General features: G+C 42.1%; 1 protein-coding gene across 1 annotated transcript in view; it reads left to right on the top strand.

Annotated features, from left to right (window-relative positions):
• Positions 1–17,315, top strand: part of LOC147678535 (extracellular calcium-sensing receptor-like) — a 75,504-nt gene that overhangs the window by 56,846 nt on the left and 1,343 nt on the right. The gene's annotated exons all lie outside the window — the stretch shown is intronic.

Here is a 17,315-nt window from a genome sequence, read left to right on the forward strand (position 1 = left end):
GGTCCCTTTCTAAAGCACTCTTTATCCTCTTGTTGGGGAGGGATCCAGCCTTTATGCCCTGGAGTCTCAGAGACCCCTCTGAGAGAGTCCACAGTGACAAGGGAGTCTCACACAGTGGAGGCCTGGGTTTTTATCCCATTACCGCTGGGAGCACAGCACTGTACACCGTGACCGGCGCGCTCGATTTAACATTTGGTCCATGCCCCCCAAGGCGGAAACTATAACCTTTCTGTATGTACTGCGGTGCCAAAGCAACCTTTGGCCGATGACCGGTGGAGCTGTCCCTCACAGCTTTAGAGGAGTTTAGCTCAAGTTCACCCCTCTGCCATCACCTACCTAGCCGGATGTCGGACACTGTTTTTCCTTGTCTTCCTGTTGTGCCTCCTACACCCTCTCCCTCTTATTCCCTTCATTATTATCTGTCTACCTCCCCTATTCCTTCCCTCTCTCCCCTAATCTTCTTTCCCCTTGCCTATTTTTTTCCTTATGTTTATGCTATGCTTTTGTACTCATGAAATTCCAGTAACTACGCTCCAGAACTGATTTAACTTGTTAACCATGTTCTGAAAACAATGTTTCTTCCTCATGTAAAATACTCTGATACCTCCGCATCTAGCCCGCGCCATATAAAACTCAATAAATACATAAATAAACTGGGTCAAAAACAGGGTTACCAGCCTCATTATGAATTAAGGGCATTTTGTAATAAGGGTTACCCCATGGCTCAGCAAATTCAGGAGTGATATCTGATAATACCCATTTCTCACTGATGAGCCTCAATAACCCTGGGACATGGCTCGGCTTTGAGGGTGCTTTCTATTAGATCATCTGTATGATAATCATACTCAGTGAGGGATATGGGCAAGCGTTGTCCTCATAAGGAAGGAACAACTCACACAAAAAGTTTGAGATCAAAAATGTAAGTAACACCATGAAGGTGAACTACAAAATTAAAGGGAATCAAAGAAAATGTGAAGTTAAGTTAGTTCTATAAGTCAACCATCAGGCATAGTAATTTGCCATAGAGGAAGTTAGGTATTTAAAAAGATGCAGGTAGCATCACTAGAGAATCAGGAAATAGTCTATCTCACCCATAAATTTAAAGTTCTTATGTACCATTTTCTAGCATAGAAATTAAAATGCAATGTCATCATGGTGCAGGCTAACTTATCAACATATTAACAATTCATATTTCAGCATTAATAAATGGCCTATAAACCCACCACTCTAGCAGTAACCCACTACATGAATATTGGGTTGCCCCTTCTGACCCAAAGTCATATGAATTGTCAGAGCAAACTAGATACATGAACAATACAAAGAGTCATGAATGTATCTACGACAGAGTGCTAGCAGGAATAACCCCGGAATTGTATATAAAGGCTTCCCCCAGGGACTTCTTTGAGAACAAGATATCGTACAGATTACAAAATAAACAGTGTATTATTGCTGCCTGTTGTGGAGATGTGAAATATAAATAAATAATGAATAATATGAAGTCTTCCATATTTAAAAAGATGGAGTTGAGGATTAATTGAGATCTAGTTAAACAAAGACCAGAATATACTAGAAATTTCATTTCAACTCCAACTAACTCATAATAATCATTTGTATTTTTGATTAAAGAAAACTCTAACAGTTGTTGCACTCCCCATTCGAGCAGTTTGTGTTGGACATTACAATTTCAGATGACATTAAAAGTGAGTTCTATGTGACTGGCATAAACAGAAAAATACAGATGCAATTGAATGTCCATTTAGTCAAAAAGCAAAAATAGAATTACGCTTTGGACAAAAGAAATTAAAAAACACAAGAACATTAAAAAAACGTAATATTACTTTAAATTGATTAAAAAAATATTTCACAGAAAAAATGTGGAGCCCATAGCACTTCCCAGTTAGGGAACATTGTTTTGATAATAAAGAAGAAGTGTAGGGAAAGCGATAGAGCATAATGAGTTGGAGGACCATGGGAATGGAGGAAACAAACTAATTTCGAAATTGGGATAATTGGGATAAAGTGAGTGGTTGTGATGCTCCCTGACATAATAAAACATGAGTGGGGTTAAAAGAAGGATTGAGAGAACAAAATTGAGAAGGAAAATGCTGTGAAATGAGGGAATACTTTTTGGAGGTCATACCCCCAGAACAACAAATCTTATGAAACAATTGTCACCAGGTAAAATGACATCTCTACATTGGCCACTCGACAGCCGCTACTCTACTGTGTTCACAATTGGGCTACTGAAGATTTATGACCCTTTAGAGAGAGTCTTGTAGACATTCTTAAACAGGAATGGTCTAAGGGGATTAAGTCGTTAGCCAATGTCACTGTACAATCTGGGCCTAGCTAATTTCTGAGAAGATCCATCTTCTATCTTGTCCACTTACTGTGGTTAAATCAAGATACTGGGAGAGCATTGCTGCTCTGAGTTAATCATTTAGTTCTACAGGCAGCCTCATGAGGCTCTTTTTATTGCATAAATCTGTGCCTAAGTCAGAGGATTTTCTAAATCATATTCGATCACAGTGTGCTTGCTCACTTGTATAGGTATGGGACTTCGTAAATTGCTGTGCATACATCATCTTGGAGTTCTGTAGTGACTGGGCCAGTCATGTATGCTCTTTGGTGAACCTGAGGAACACATGCTATTTTTCTGCCCAAGATATGCCAGACCTAGAGCTAGATGTATTTTTCTTTTATGTCGTGGTTTTGGATTGACCAATTGAACTATCTTAGAATTTGTAAAAGTCATTCTAGGGCGTGATGGTGATAGTTGTATCCTAATTTCATTGTATGGCCTTGTTTAAGAGACACAAGTTGTCTGTCTCACTATCCAAGATCAGTACCTGCTCTGGGAATGTTCATGCGCTTGTTTCAAGGTAATTTCTACTGGTTTAATTGATGGTTTAAGTATTCAGAATTTAAATATTGAATATCTGATTTTATCTATTTATGATGAGTTTTATATGGTAGTTGATATGTGTTGATGACATTTTATATTCGATCTGTCAATAAATGTGGATTTTGGTAAGGGGAGAAGGTGATGGCTAAATGTACCTATAAAGACCCTTTGGGAAAAAAGCAAGAGAATGCCCATATTTACATGTTATGCTTTAAACATAAATGTAAACGTATGCCGTGGAACATTCTGACCCTAGATGTGTGCCCAATCAAAAAATGGACAGAAGCTGCCTTGCAACTCAAGGGGTTGTGTCTGGGAAGGGGTGTGCGAGTAGCAAATGGGAGGTCCCATTCGGATAGGAAGGGTGTGCATTGTTTTAACAATGGCATTAGGAGTAGCCGTATTGGTTTTATTTTTCTTAATGTTGAATCATGTCATTCCCTAATTGACATGAGGGTCCAGGCACGCACCAAAAGTGATCATGACACGTTGATATTGACAAATAAGTCCCTGATTACACATGACCCTTCTAATAAGGTGGCAGGTGAGTAAGATGGACCAGGCTAATTGAGAATGAAGGGGAGCTAGGTGCAATGAAGGCCCTGGTTGCCTATTCAATATCCTGCCTTTAAAGCTTCAATATCCGCCACACAAGCGGATATTGATCTAATAGCCCCTCAGGTCCGCCAAGATCTATTTTCCAATCTTAAAACCTTTTTTATCAAGTCTAATAAAAAGAAGGCAGAGGTGGGGGCATCAAAGGCCTCCTGGAGTACAAAAACTGGAGAGACGCGAACACATATTTTTAAATGCCATCAGATTCAAAGATCTGGGAGAAGTTAAATATGCAAGGGTGAACTATAAAGCAACCCACACAAAGCCAAAAAGGAGTGGGATGGCACCTGCTGGCATGACCTTCTCCTAGCTAGTAAAGAGAGGAGTATGATACATTTTTGGCAGTTAGTGAAATGGGTGAGGGACGGGACATCTTTTAAACCAATTAACTATGTCCCGCTGGAAAAGTGGGCCCTAAATTTTATGGCCCAATTCTACACCACTGTAAAAAATCTGGACAAATTTAAATTACCTACCCCGATTCTTATTTTAATACTTAGCAACTCAGAGGTTGAGACAGTCCTCTCCCTTATTCCAAGAGGCAGGGCCCCGGGCCCCGATTGTGTGCCAGCAGACTTATTTGCCCATGATAAGGGCAACTGGATGGTTTACATCACCGATTTGGCCAATTCCATTGCCAACGGTGCGTGTATCCCTGACACGTGGTCCGGTGCAGGCATTATACCGGTTTATAAAAAGGGGGATCGAGCACTACCTGGTAACCATAGGCCTATAGTCCATAGGTTATATTCAGAAAATATTTGCCAGGTTAGTCCTGAGTCGAATCCAACTGTGGATAGAGGATTATAAGATAGTATCACCCCTTCAGGCATGGTTCCGCCCCCACACTAGAACAATTGACCAGGTGCTTAGGTTTGTGATGATTTACTGGAGAGTTGTTATAGTAGGTGAGGGCACGTTATATGTGGCTTTCATTGATTTAAAGTCTGCTTTCGACTTGGTTCCTCAGAACAAAATGTGGAGAGCCTTCTTAGAAGTGAGGATGCCCTTGGAGCTGCTACCCATGTTAGTTACACTGCATGACTCCAATCATGCTCAGGTTAGATGGGGTATACATGTAGAGGTCACAGATAAATTTCCGGTGACTAAGGGTGTGCGCCAAGAATGCGTTCTTGCGCCTAACTTGTTTTCTTTACTCATCAACAGGGTGGTGCAATATTATTCCAAAAGTCCCACTGAGGCACTAACTCTTGGGTGCCTGAAATTCACCCTACTCATGTTCGCGGATGACACCTTGATTTTATCTAAGACTCAATCTGGGTTACAGGTGGCTCTGTCCCACTTCGAGGAGTTCTGCGGTGATCATGAGTTGGCGGTTAATGTGGACGAGACAAAATGTATGATTCTCCACAAATCCAAAGCAACTAAGGCAAAGTCTATATGAATTATGTTGCTCTAGAGGAGACTGATGTGTGTACCTACCAGGTGATAACCTTACACAGGAAGCTAGATTGGAAGCCACGGATTGGCATGCTTGCCATAAAGCATGCGCAGCTGGCTGGGGCCCTCCTAAAGAACACAGGCTTTCACTCACCAAACCTAAAGCCCCTGCCCTTAAAATTTACAACACTAAAGTTGTAAGCTCTATCCTTTATGGCGCAGAAATATGAGTCCATGAGGACACCCCACCACTGGTTATTGCTCAAAATAAAATTATGAGGGCGTTAACAGGTTTGCCGCAATCTACTCCATTGGTGCCCTTATTTTTGGATCTGGGATGTCATCATATTGAGGACCTAGTTTGATTTTGGAGAAGGCTATGGGCCACCCCTGAGCTTTTACTGTATGCTAAAGCACTCTTGGATTGCAGGGGGGTTGGGACCCTAAGTAAGATCAGATGGCTGCAGTATATGAAAGAAACCCTGACAGAGATGGGGATGGGTAATTTGTGGGAGAATCCTGAATCGACCCCCTTCCCTTCATAAAAGAGCTTAAGACTGTTTATATGGATCTGGTGAAGATGAAGCACTTTTCTACAATTACAGGACCTACCTTGACCAGAGACTTCCTATTGATAAAGCACGAGCCAGGGTGTGACCCCTACTGGGACTTCATTTCAAAACCATTGGATAGGAAGCTCTACCACCAGTTAAGGGTAGGTTATCTGCTGATTAGAACTTTTACCAGCAGATTGCAAAAGCCCACGACAGATTTGTGCCCCTCCTGCTTGGTTCAGCCAGAATCCATCCCCCAGATATTATTTGTCTGCCCGGCCTACACCTCACCAAGGAGGAAATGGCTCAAACCTACTTGTACTAAACTTGGCACGAGAGTTGCCATCGAGGCCTTGATGATTTTACAGACATGTACCCAGGAATCTATTGTTATTACTATTGCTAAATGGATGATTCAGGCTAATAAACTTAGGGCACATTGATAAATTGTTTGTGGATGTGGGTAGTATGATTCTGTCTTATTTTTGTACAATGGGGTAGATGCTGTATGGCTTATCCTATCTTAAATCGTTATATTTTTTGCATATCTACTGTTTTATAACACAAGAGTAGCTGGATTGGGGTTTAATACTTATTTTAACCATATTATTAAGTCTGTTACATTAATGTCATAACTTAATTATTTCTTAACAACGTATCTTTTATCTAGTAACCTTTAATTGATTGTATTGTCTTGTATGGTTTTATCATCCAAATAAAGACTCTATGATGATGATAAATGTCAACTGCAATTTGGAAAAAACATTCAAATATTGCAACAAATGGTTAAGATCTATCTAAGCATTTCTAGCTACCTTGTTTTATGTTTCTCATCGAAACACCTTACGTAGCAACAGTATGCCTAGTTGTGGGTCCCATAGCATGCTACATAAATGGGGCTCAAACAGCGCCTCATTGAGAGGGACCAACAGGTCAACATAACGTGCCTGAAATGGCTTCTGTTAATATGGAAAAGAGATGTATTCTGAACCTTAGGTTACACCGCCTCTTTTGCTGCTGGGTCTCCTTCGATTTGCATATGATTGTGCCTGCCAGTTTGGGCCTGGGGGTGAGGAAGAAGAAGAATGATTTTCTAGCTTCTTTTGAAAGCCTGGGTAAGGAAGAAGCGAGAACCATTAAGTCAAATATATCTGCTAAGCAGATATAATCTATGTAGACCTGGTAAAACGAAACTAGTGCGCTATTTGAAAAATCAGCTGGCCATCTTCCATTGAGTCATGCCACCTGAAAGCATATTTGTCCAGTTGGGCACCTCAGCTACTATAGCTACTGTGGTTTGGCCTTGTCAATTTGTAGCCTCTTTTTCTTACAGTATACCCAATCTTGATTGTGACATACACCTTTTCCTGGCACAACTTTTCCTCTGCCTGCCTGCTCCTATTTTTTTACTATGATTTTGAGTCTCCCATATTTGAATTGACTTGGACTTGAAAAGCTCATCCACCATCTGGAACTGTTTCAATCCGAAAATATATGTAAAATAAAATATAATTATTCTATTGACTCCAACCAACATACAGACCGCCTCTAAACTTGGCCTGGTGTGGTCTCTTAGGGCATTTACATACAAAATAAAAAATAGACATTTTAGACAATATGTTCATAATACTTGACACATTGAACAGTCTGCCTCATATTTCTCAATACTCTATTTTTTTATTTATTTTACTTAAACTTGATATGAAACTATTTTTTTTCAATTGTAACTGCTGGCTATATGTGCTGTTACACAGAACCCTTCACATATTTACTCATGGGACAAGGTTACTGCATTGGCCCAGCCATCAAAATAAGCCAATGCATCCTTAATTCTTGATCTTTAATGAAACCTGCCCACCATAGTGGACTTGTCAATTGTCTATTGCCGAAGCTCAGACACATGTCACATCCACTCTGTGGCCCTAATTCAGAGTTGGTTATTAATAATAATCAAAAGTCTCTGATTTTCAAACAAAGTATACAACCAGAGATGAATCTATCAGCTGAAGTTCCCCCAACTTAATTCCATTATGATGGGGGCAACATAATTTGCGTATTTTCATCAAGATTCACAACTTCCTTAAGCACATTTTAAGCACATTATTCATTATCAGGTAACTTTTTTTTAAACCTTGTGACCTCACTCTTCCCGAGCCTGCTATCCTGTTTTCCAACAATGAATATATTTGATCAATTAGCAAAAATAATCAACAAGTCAGATTTAATAGAACATTGATCATGCTATACCTGTTCAATGACAGAAAATACACAGCTCTATCTAAATTCTCCAATGTAGAACAATATTCCCGGGTGAGGCTGGCTGTTGGGGATTTAACATCACTGAGCTGAAGCTCTCATTGCAAGCCTTGGCCCAACACTCATTGAGGTTGAGGTGACATCCTTGGAAGACAGTGTGAGACACAACAGAGGAGTCTAGTTCTGTGGGAGGCAGCCCTGCAGGGTGCTCAGAGTTAATGGAGGAAGCCTCAAAGTGCAGGCATGGCAATCGTAGCAGTGATGGTGGCAATTAAGGAATAGTCGCTCATGGAGAGCAGCCGTAGAGCAGGTTACTCTTCACAGTTCCCCATTGCAGGAGCCATCTTGCACCTTCCTCAATACACATCCCCCTCTAGTAGGAGAGTTTAGTGGAGCGGAGGCTGTGGAGAGGGACAGTACCCTAAAGAGGGAGACAACTGAGTTATCAGTGCACACAGCTCATTCTGGGAAGGAGAGCAGCCATTCTGAGAAGAGAGAAGAGGATAGCTAACTTAGATGGCACAGCACGGAAAACAGAGAGACCAATTAGCTGCCGGGCCAAGAATATCTCATCCTGCATCATTTACAAGCAGAAGACTGGCTTGTGGATGCCTAGAAACACAAAACTAGGGGTAAGAAGAACTCGTACATATTTACTCTGCGAAATTCTGCGGAGGTGCATAAAAACTCCATGAGATTCCACAGAGTTCTGCGATTTGGGCAGGAATAGGCAAATTCTATGTTGTATCTGGTGTGCCAGAGAGTGATGCTACGTGAGATGATTTTGCTTGGAATATAACTAGATTTTCTACTCAAGGGGCCTCCTTCTGACCCAAACAGTTGTGACTGCCCGTGACCAGCTGCATTTGAAAAATCTCACCCAATATCCTCCTAGCAACTGGATATTGTGCTACCAGATGCCAAATTTCACATGGAGTCATGTGCAAGAAGAAATTCCGTCATGCAGCGATTGGAGGAATTTGTCAGGAACTCCGCGTTACAAGAGTAATGCAAAGTCACCAAAATTCCAGAAACTCTGTGGGCGGAAAAGAATATTCTGCCCACCCCTACACATAACCCATCATGTTTCTGTATTTGAACTTAAATGGCCTCAAACAGTTCACAAAAAGTACAAGGTATTCAACTTCTTGGGTCGGACTAAGCCAGACATCACACTGATTCAGGAAACTGATTTGAAGGGCCAGGAATGTGACAAATGGAAGCAATATTGGTTGGGGAGGGTTGTCTGTACATTTCCAGGGCTCTTCCCATTCCAACAATCAACGTATTTGAGCCATAGGACCTAAGGGGTAGTGACACCTCTTCACAAGCATCAGCCATATAGACTGGATACCGAATAGATTGATGGGGAGAGGGGTACATTTTTGTTAAGCTCCAGATACAGTATTCACACTTGATTGTGGGGTCAGTATACACACCAGTTGGAGATATAGCCAATGTCTTTTCTAGGTTGACTAGGCTGTTTGTGTCATTCATTAGGATTCAGTTAGTAATTGGGGGGGACAGGAACACAGTACTTAACAATGTACTAGACAGTTTGGGGCAGCCTAACATAAAAAACAATAGAGATAGGGCTGGATAACAAGATTTGATCTATGATTTCACAATGGGGGACCCCTGGTGATTGTTGCATCCCTTGGCTTGAGATTAAACCTTTGCTTTCTGTGTCCATGAAACGAGGACCCACTTAGACTATTTCTCTGTTTCAGCTCCTACCTTAGAGAATGTAGAAAAAGCATTGATTATTTCAGTGCTGGTTACTGACCATGATGGCTTATCTTCAATACTGCATCCCCTCCTCCAGGGGTGTGGCGTCTGAATACAGTCAGATATAAAGAAGCAATGGATAAGCAAAACTATTTTTTGCTGGTTCAACAGTTCCTGTCTAAAAATGTATGGTCAGTTACTTCCGTCTCAAACTTATGAGGGACAGGGAAAGTTAACATTAGGGAGGAACTAAAGAGAATCAGCTGCAACAAGAGAGAGGACATGGCCTAACGGCTAGGGTGGTTGACCTCAAAGCTGGGGAACTGGGTTTGAGTCTCCGCAGGGACACTCAACATCCCGTTATTCTGAGCAAATTACCCAATCTCACCATCCCGAACAAAAAATAATGGTGTCCATCTGTAAGGCAACTGGTAGTCATGTAAAGTGCTCTAATACCTTTGGGTCTAGTTTGCGCTACATAAACCCCCCCAAAAAATAGATAGTGCAGGGACCAGATGAGACGATACCTAGAAAGGGAAGTTGTGAGAAACCATGAATTTTGTGCAGTATTTATTTATTTAACAGATTTATAAAGAGCATGGCTACACCAAAGCTTCCCAGCGCTGCCGAGAGGAGTGGACAAAATGTAAGGTCTCAGGGGAACAGCCAAGTTTTTAAATTATTTCTGAAGCACTGTTCATTCTTGGTTAGTCTTAGTTCTAGATCCATACTATTCCAAAGTGTTGGGGTTAGGTGTGAAAAGGATCTTCCACCCCATCTTGATCTCCTTATTTTAGGTGTATTCATCGGGAAGCTGACTCCCGAATTAAGGTATCTGTTGGGAGCATAGTGGGAGACCAAGGATTGTAGCATGGATAGGCCTCACCTCTGCATGGCCTTGTGGGCAAGGCGAAGGGCCTTTAATTTAACCCTGGATTAGATGGGTAGATAGTGGAGCTTCTTCAAAGATGATCTAACTGATTCATGTCTAGGAATTTTGAGAAGCAGTCTGGCTGCTGCATTCTGCACCACCTGCAACCTGTCTCTGACATATTTAGGGGAACCCAGGCACAATAAGTTGCAGTAATCCAGACACGAGACTACCAGGGCTGTACCATGGTTTTCTAGATTTTTCCGGGATTAGGTTCAGGATTTTTCTGATCATCCGAAGGATGCCGAGACAGATGCCGGAAAGTTATTTGGCCTGAGTATCCATGGAAAGGTTTTGGTCTAGCCGCATCCCTAAGTTCTTGGGCAGTTCTGGGCATATGGAGTACTCTGGCTTGTCTGTAGAGTCCTTTGTCTCTTCAGGGATCTCACCAGTGACTGAATGAAGTGAGTTGTAGATGTTTTCAGCTTTACTCTTAAAAAAAGGTGGCTAGTTTGTTACATCTCTCCTTTGAGGATTGAGAGTAATGTGCACCAGATTCGATTGTAGTGAGGGATTTGACTATTTTAAACAGTTCTTTGGGAGAGTTGGACGACCTCTCGATTGTTTCCTCAAAGAAAACTACCTGAGCTTTCCTAATATCCTTGTGATATTGTTGAATTGCCGCCTATATGAGGATTTGAGGTCTGGGGCATACGTATTCCTCCAGCTCCTCTATAGTTTTTTACAGTGTTTCTTTTGGTCTGCTAGCTGGGGGCTAAATCAGGCTGCTCTATTACTGTTCTACTGCCCTGACGGTCTGGGCTTCTTAAAACATTTTATCCACAGAACTGGTAATCAAGTCTGACCACAGCCTGTGTGCCTGATCTAAGTCTACTGTGTTTGGAGGGATATTTGCCTCCAGATATCTAGTCCAGAACTTAGGAGCAAGCCATTTATGTTGCAGAACTGGGCATACAGAAAAAGTCTGACCGGAGAGTCTGGATAGGAGTAAGGACCTGAATTCTAGGATCATTAGAAAAGATGGGGTCCAGAATATGCCCCTTTACATGCGTCGCAGATCCCACCTGTTGTTTGAGTTGCATGGCCTCAAGGTCGGCCATGAGTCGTTTGGATGATGGGTTGTTTGTATCATCCACATGAAAGTTAAAATTGCCTAATGTGGTAAAACCACTTTTTCTGATGATGAGGCTGGCCAGGAGATTAGGTATGGACTCTAAAAAGTATGTGCAGGTCCCTGGAGGCCTGTGGAAGAGGCTGCCTTAAAAGGAGGATGTAGGGGAGAGGGTCAGTCTGAATTGAATAGTCTCACAGTTGGTTACATTTAAGGGGCTATTAGAACAACTCAGATGTAAATTATAAATAATGGCCATGCCACCTCCCGCTTTTTTCATCCTGTCAAGCCTATGTACTTCACAGCCTTGGGGAAGGGTTCTTATGATATATGTTGTGGAGCTTTCTTTAATCCATGTTTCGGTGAGAAACAATGCGTCAAGGTCTTCCTCTTCTATGAGCATCCCTATCTCAATTGTGTGCCCTGGGAGGGATCTACAGTTGATGAGGCCCATCGTCTAGTGCTTGGGGGTATGGTTCACCAACTCTTTGCGACTACCACTCGGCAGGAACATATTTAGTAAAAAGCTGCATATTTAACAACCCATAGGGTTGTTGCCATCAAGGGAGTGGAGGCAGAGTGAGGACATAGCTGGCTTGAATGATTCTAGTTCCTTTTTTGTTACCTTAATAATCCTTGTAGGATCTGGGTAGAATTGGGCAGAGTTTGTGGCCCCTGGTCCATGCCGGGCACGGATGGGCGCAGACGGGCTTGCCTTCGTCACGCCAGTGGCATGCCTGCTGCACATGTCTGCTGCACGAACATGCAGCTGCCGCCATAAGTAGGTGAGCCACTTGAGTCTAGACAGCTAACCCACCCACTCCGTGACCGAGGGGAAGAGCGATCCTCATTATGGGCCGAAGGGGTGGAGCGGCTTCCCTTCATGCTATGGAGCTTCCCCCACTTTTTGCCCCCATTTTGACCTCTAGATGCTGGTTGTCTGACACTAATGGTGATCTGGCCGCTGATAACCAGACCCATGTCCTGTGTGTTGATTAAAAGTCCTTGGTAATTAGGTGCAATTTCAATTGCTACTGACTACCTACCTGTAAGTGTCTAGTAAATGGTATGGAATGTAGGTTTAAAGGCACAGTAAATTTAATGCAATAAAATGTGTACTGTTGTGTTGCCTGCTGTCATTTTCAAGGCAGCTCTGCTTTTCAGGCTGCTTTTACCAGTCAATCATATACAAATTCAACTTTAGAATAAAATGTACTTCCAAAGTCTTTAATTACCCTACTTGTAAATATGTCACCCCTAAAGTTTCATATAATAGCCCCGGGGGTGTGGGGCCTTGTAACTGTAAGCAGGGAAATTTTAAAAATATGTTTTTGTATGCCCTAGTGAGGGAAAAACTGCCATTTTAATTTTTCCCCATTTTAGCACATTGGCTGCATATGCTAACATGGGAATCAATACTTCAATAACGTACAACTATTGATTGGAGCGGGCTGAAAATATACTTCAAATTATTAAAATGATAGATGGAATAAATCCAACAACTTGTCACGGTTAGATCTAATAACTATCACATAAAATAAGTTATAGAAGTTTCTGTTCTGATTAACCAAAATCCAGGATTCCAGCAACCTTTCCTGATTGGCCAGCCTTTAACAGGCCAAGGCAAAGTGCTCTCATGAGGTGAAGTGGCCTGCATGAAGACAAAGGATATTTGTCGGGAGGAGATCTGCAGCTGCAGAGCAAAAGGCAAGATGAGGTCATTTAAGAGGGAATGACCGTTAGGATAGGACATACGGCCACATGCATCATCCTGTGTGTTTGCGAATTCTTAATTGCGAAAAATAGCGATTCGCAATTTAGAATTCGCAAAACGGGATGCATGAATATTTTCGGTACATTTATGCGATTCGGTAAAAATCGCAATTGTTACCGAATCGCATAAATTACCGAAATACAATTTGCGAATTCGCTATTCCCATTGGTTCCTATGAGCCAAAAGGCCCATAGGAAGCAATGGGAAGGCATTAGCAAATTGCGATTTTCACTTTGAAAATCGCAATTTGTTATTGCATTTCATGGGTGCAGGGGGGGTCCAAAGGACCCCCCCATACACCCCTGAACTGTATTTTTCGCATCATGTTTCACACACACATGTGTGTCCGTAACATGAATGTTGAAAAAAATGCATTTTCAGCGTTTTAAACACTTTTTGCAAATTTACCGAGTGGTTCAAACACTCGGTAAATTTGACCCCCTAATTGCGATTTCGCAATTTTAAAAGTAATCATGCATTGCTTTTAAGAAATCGCAAATCTGCGATTTCTTAAAAGCAATCGCAATTTTAGAAATCGCAAAAATGTTGCGATTTCTAAAATTGCTTCATGCATTCCAAAAAGCACTTTTGGAATCGCAAACGGCCGATTTTAAGGAATCGCACCGTTTGCGACTCCAAAAATGCTTGATGCATGTGGGGGATAGGCTCACCTTCACAGCCTGAAGCCCCAGTCAGACAGGAGCCGCAGTAATTTAATTAGGGAAACTTAGCCACTCTAGCATGTTTGCTTAGCCAGAGCGTAACCTACATGAGAGTTTCTCCATTTTGGATTTTAAAGGAATAGTACTTTCTAGGACAAGAATATGCCACACTTTGGAGGAAGTTGTCATACCTGAAACTGCCACCATGCACCTCTTTGGTCAGGATGCCCCAGTCCTTGTCACCCAAAAATACTGGATAAAGATGGAAGAGCTGTCCAGCAACACAGATCACTACCTTGAAACTACAAAAGAGGACTGCACTCATAAGGACCAAACCTGCTGCCCTCGCAAGGCTTCACAACAAAAGGATATGCCTGTCTCAAAAGATAAGAAGTGGAATCCCCGTTCAGCAACATGTAGAAAAGTGGTTGAAGAGCTGCCTGCAACACCATCGCTGAGGACAGCACCAGCTGACACTTCCAGCTGACAAGCTTCACCTGGATTTCACTTGGATTGACCAGGCGCATGGTAGGAGTTGGAGCCCCAGGCCCCAAGAGGCAAACTAGAGCTTCAGAACCCTTAGGTGGTGCTGTGGATCACTTTCCTGCATCAAGAAACACTTCTGGAGGTAAGTGCAAAGTTGTAACATTGAGGGCGGACTGGACTCTTAACTTTGTTCCGGTCCAACACAGCCTTCTTTAACCCTTTGAGAGCTATTGACTTATAAGCACTAGTTTTATTTTTATTCTTTATAAATTCATATACATATGGATTTTGTTCATTTTAGTGTCATTTTAGTCATACAGATATTTTATATGTTTTATAAATTGGTGTTGGGTTTTTATTGTGTGTTGAGTCTTACTTTTTTACGGTTTAGATGCTTTTGAAATGTTTTACATGCCTGTCTCCTAAGTTAAGACTGCCTGCTCGCAGCCAGCTACCAATGGCTCAACAAGGAAATACTTATTGAGACCTTAACTAGGTCTTATATTGTGATTGTGGCCTTATTACTCGTGGTAGATACCTACTTACCCCTAGTAATAACCCACATTCCAACAGAGGAGAAAACCCTCACAAAACAAAATGCAAGACACCCCACTCCTGACTTGCTTAGAGTACTCGTTGAGTTATATGGTATGTATGCCACCCAGGCAGAAAAGGCACGCCTTCTTTTGAGACAACGACATTACACTAGGGTGAAAAAGCAGGGTATCATCTGGCCCTACAGTTGAAAGGGGTGGAATCTACCGGCTGTCCACAACAGGGATGTAACTCTTCTCACTCATACCAATGATATTCTTAGGGAATTAAAACACTTCTATTCCCAATTGTACAGATAGGATCCCAATGTGGAGCGAGCGGTGGAGAAACTTTTCTTGGACAATATGCCCCTCCCTAGTATGTGGACAGCTCAATTATATGTGGATATCACAAAGGAGGAAGATGCAGGCTAATGATGATTTAAGAGGCAGTAAGGCCCAGGGAGAAAATGGGAACCTAGCCGAAAAATTGAAGATGGGTAAACCCTTGCTTACTCCCATATTGTGAGGGTTTTCCAGGAATCAGAGAGCTCTGTTGGATTACTTGATGACTTTCCAAAGTCCAGGATTGTTCTCATTCCAAAGCCGGACAGGGGCCCATTTCAGTGCACTAATTATAGACCCATATTCCTAATAAATGTGGACACCATGAGCTTAGCTAAGATTTTGGTGAGTCACCCATATCAATGTATGACTTACCTGATACACCTGAATCAAATTGGATATGTACAGGAGAGGGTGTCCTCTAACCAACTTAGGCTCTTGCCCTATAGTCTGTGGCAGGTACATGAGGATGTTGATGAGAAGGAGATTAGTTTTTTAGGTGTGGAGAAAGAGTTTGATAGAGTGATAGAATAGAATGGGGGTAGCTTTTCCACATCATGGAATGTGTTTGGATTGACATTCCTGACACGGGTGAGGAACATGTATAGAAATCTGGATGTGGTAATGACAGGGGGTTTTACATCTCAAAGTCTTAGAGTGGAGAGAAGGATGCAGTAAAATGCCCAGTGACGTTGCATTCAGAGGTTCTCTTGTGGCATATCAGCTCGGGGCGAGCAGAGATTATTGGCAAATGTGGCAAAATTGTAATATCAGATGTTTGGTGGACATGGTTAGCGTAGATGGGGTTGTACCTTTTGACGAGCACAGATTTTGCATGCAAACTTATACAGGGGAGAGGATGTGGACTCATGGCCAGAACTACCAAATTTGGGGCTGTGGAACCAGGTTCAAGGCTTGGCATCGGTTAAACATCCTGTGATTCTGGGCAAATTACATTATCCCTCTGTGCCTACCAAAAACAAATATAATAATGTGTCCTTGTGTATCGGAACTGGTGCTCATGTAAAGCACTCTGATACCATCAGGTCGAGTTTGCGCTATATGATCTGCAAAAAATAAATACACCTGTGTAGATATACACAATTGAACAGTGACCTGGAGGCAACCCTCAGTAGGTCCACTTATCTGCCCATAGCTTCCCAGATATGGAAATACCTGCACACATCAAAGAACTTTGGAGGCATTGTACCAGGACTTTATACTCTCCTTATTGACATGGTGTATTCATAAGGATCAGCACTATGACTACTGTAATGGTAGGAACACAGACTTGGTATTAGATTTGATGATGAGGACTGGGAGATGCTGATGACTGAGAATGGTTGGGGCTTGGTGGCACTGGACACCGGCCTGACCCCAGAAGGCCCATTTGAGTGTGCATTCGCTGTGCTGGAGATGTGAGGAAAAGGGGGAGACATGTGGTTTCTGGTACACTTAGTTCTATTGCTTGATTTCTCAGCATTGCCTACCCTTTTGTACCATATAAAGTGTGTCTCTCAACTGCATTTGCAACAGCGAAGGTGGGGATTGTGAGACTGTGCAAAACTACATAGGTACCATCCCAAGGGCAACAGTTGAAGAATATGTATGACACAGCAAAGTTTGAGAAGATAATATACAGACCCAATGACAATTTGCATAAGTTTGGAGAATTGTGGGTTAACTTTGCACAACGATGAGGATGGAAGGGCGAAAGGGATGGCAGCAGAACAGCAGAACAAGAGGGTGTATGTATTGAGAGACTTTGTGGGGGTTATGACAGGAATAGTAAAGTAGAGGGGGTGCATGTTTTCTTTTTGGACAAAATCATTAGCTTCAAGTTGGTTTATGCAGATGTGGGGAGGGAAAGTAGGGGATGGGTGTTGCACACATATGGTACCCCGTTTACTGGCTGGATTGTACTGTATAGTTGCTATTGTACCACAATAACTAAACATTAAATGTTATCAGAGAACTATATTCACATAGGTTTTGTTATAACATACACTCACAGGCACAACATTAATTGTATTCTCTGCAGGTAATACTGTGA

Source organism: Lissotriton vulgaris, chromosome 12 (assembly GCF_964263255.1).
Source record: "Lissotriton vulgaris chromosome 12, aLisVul1.2, whole genome shotgun sequence".
Taxonomy (NCBI): domain Eukaryota; kingdom Metazoa; phylum Chordata; class Amphibia; order Caudata; family Salamandridae; genus Lissotriton; species Lissotriton vulgaris.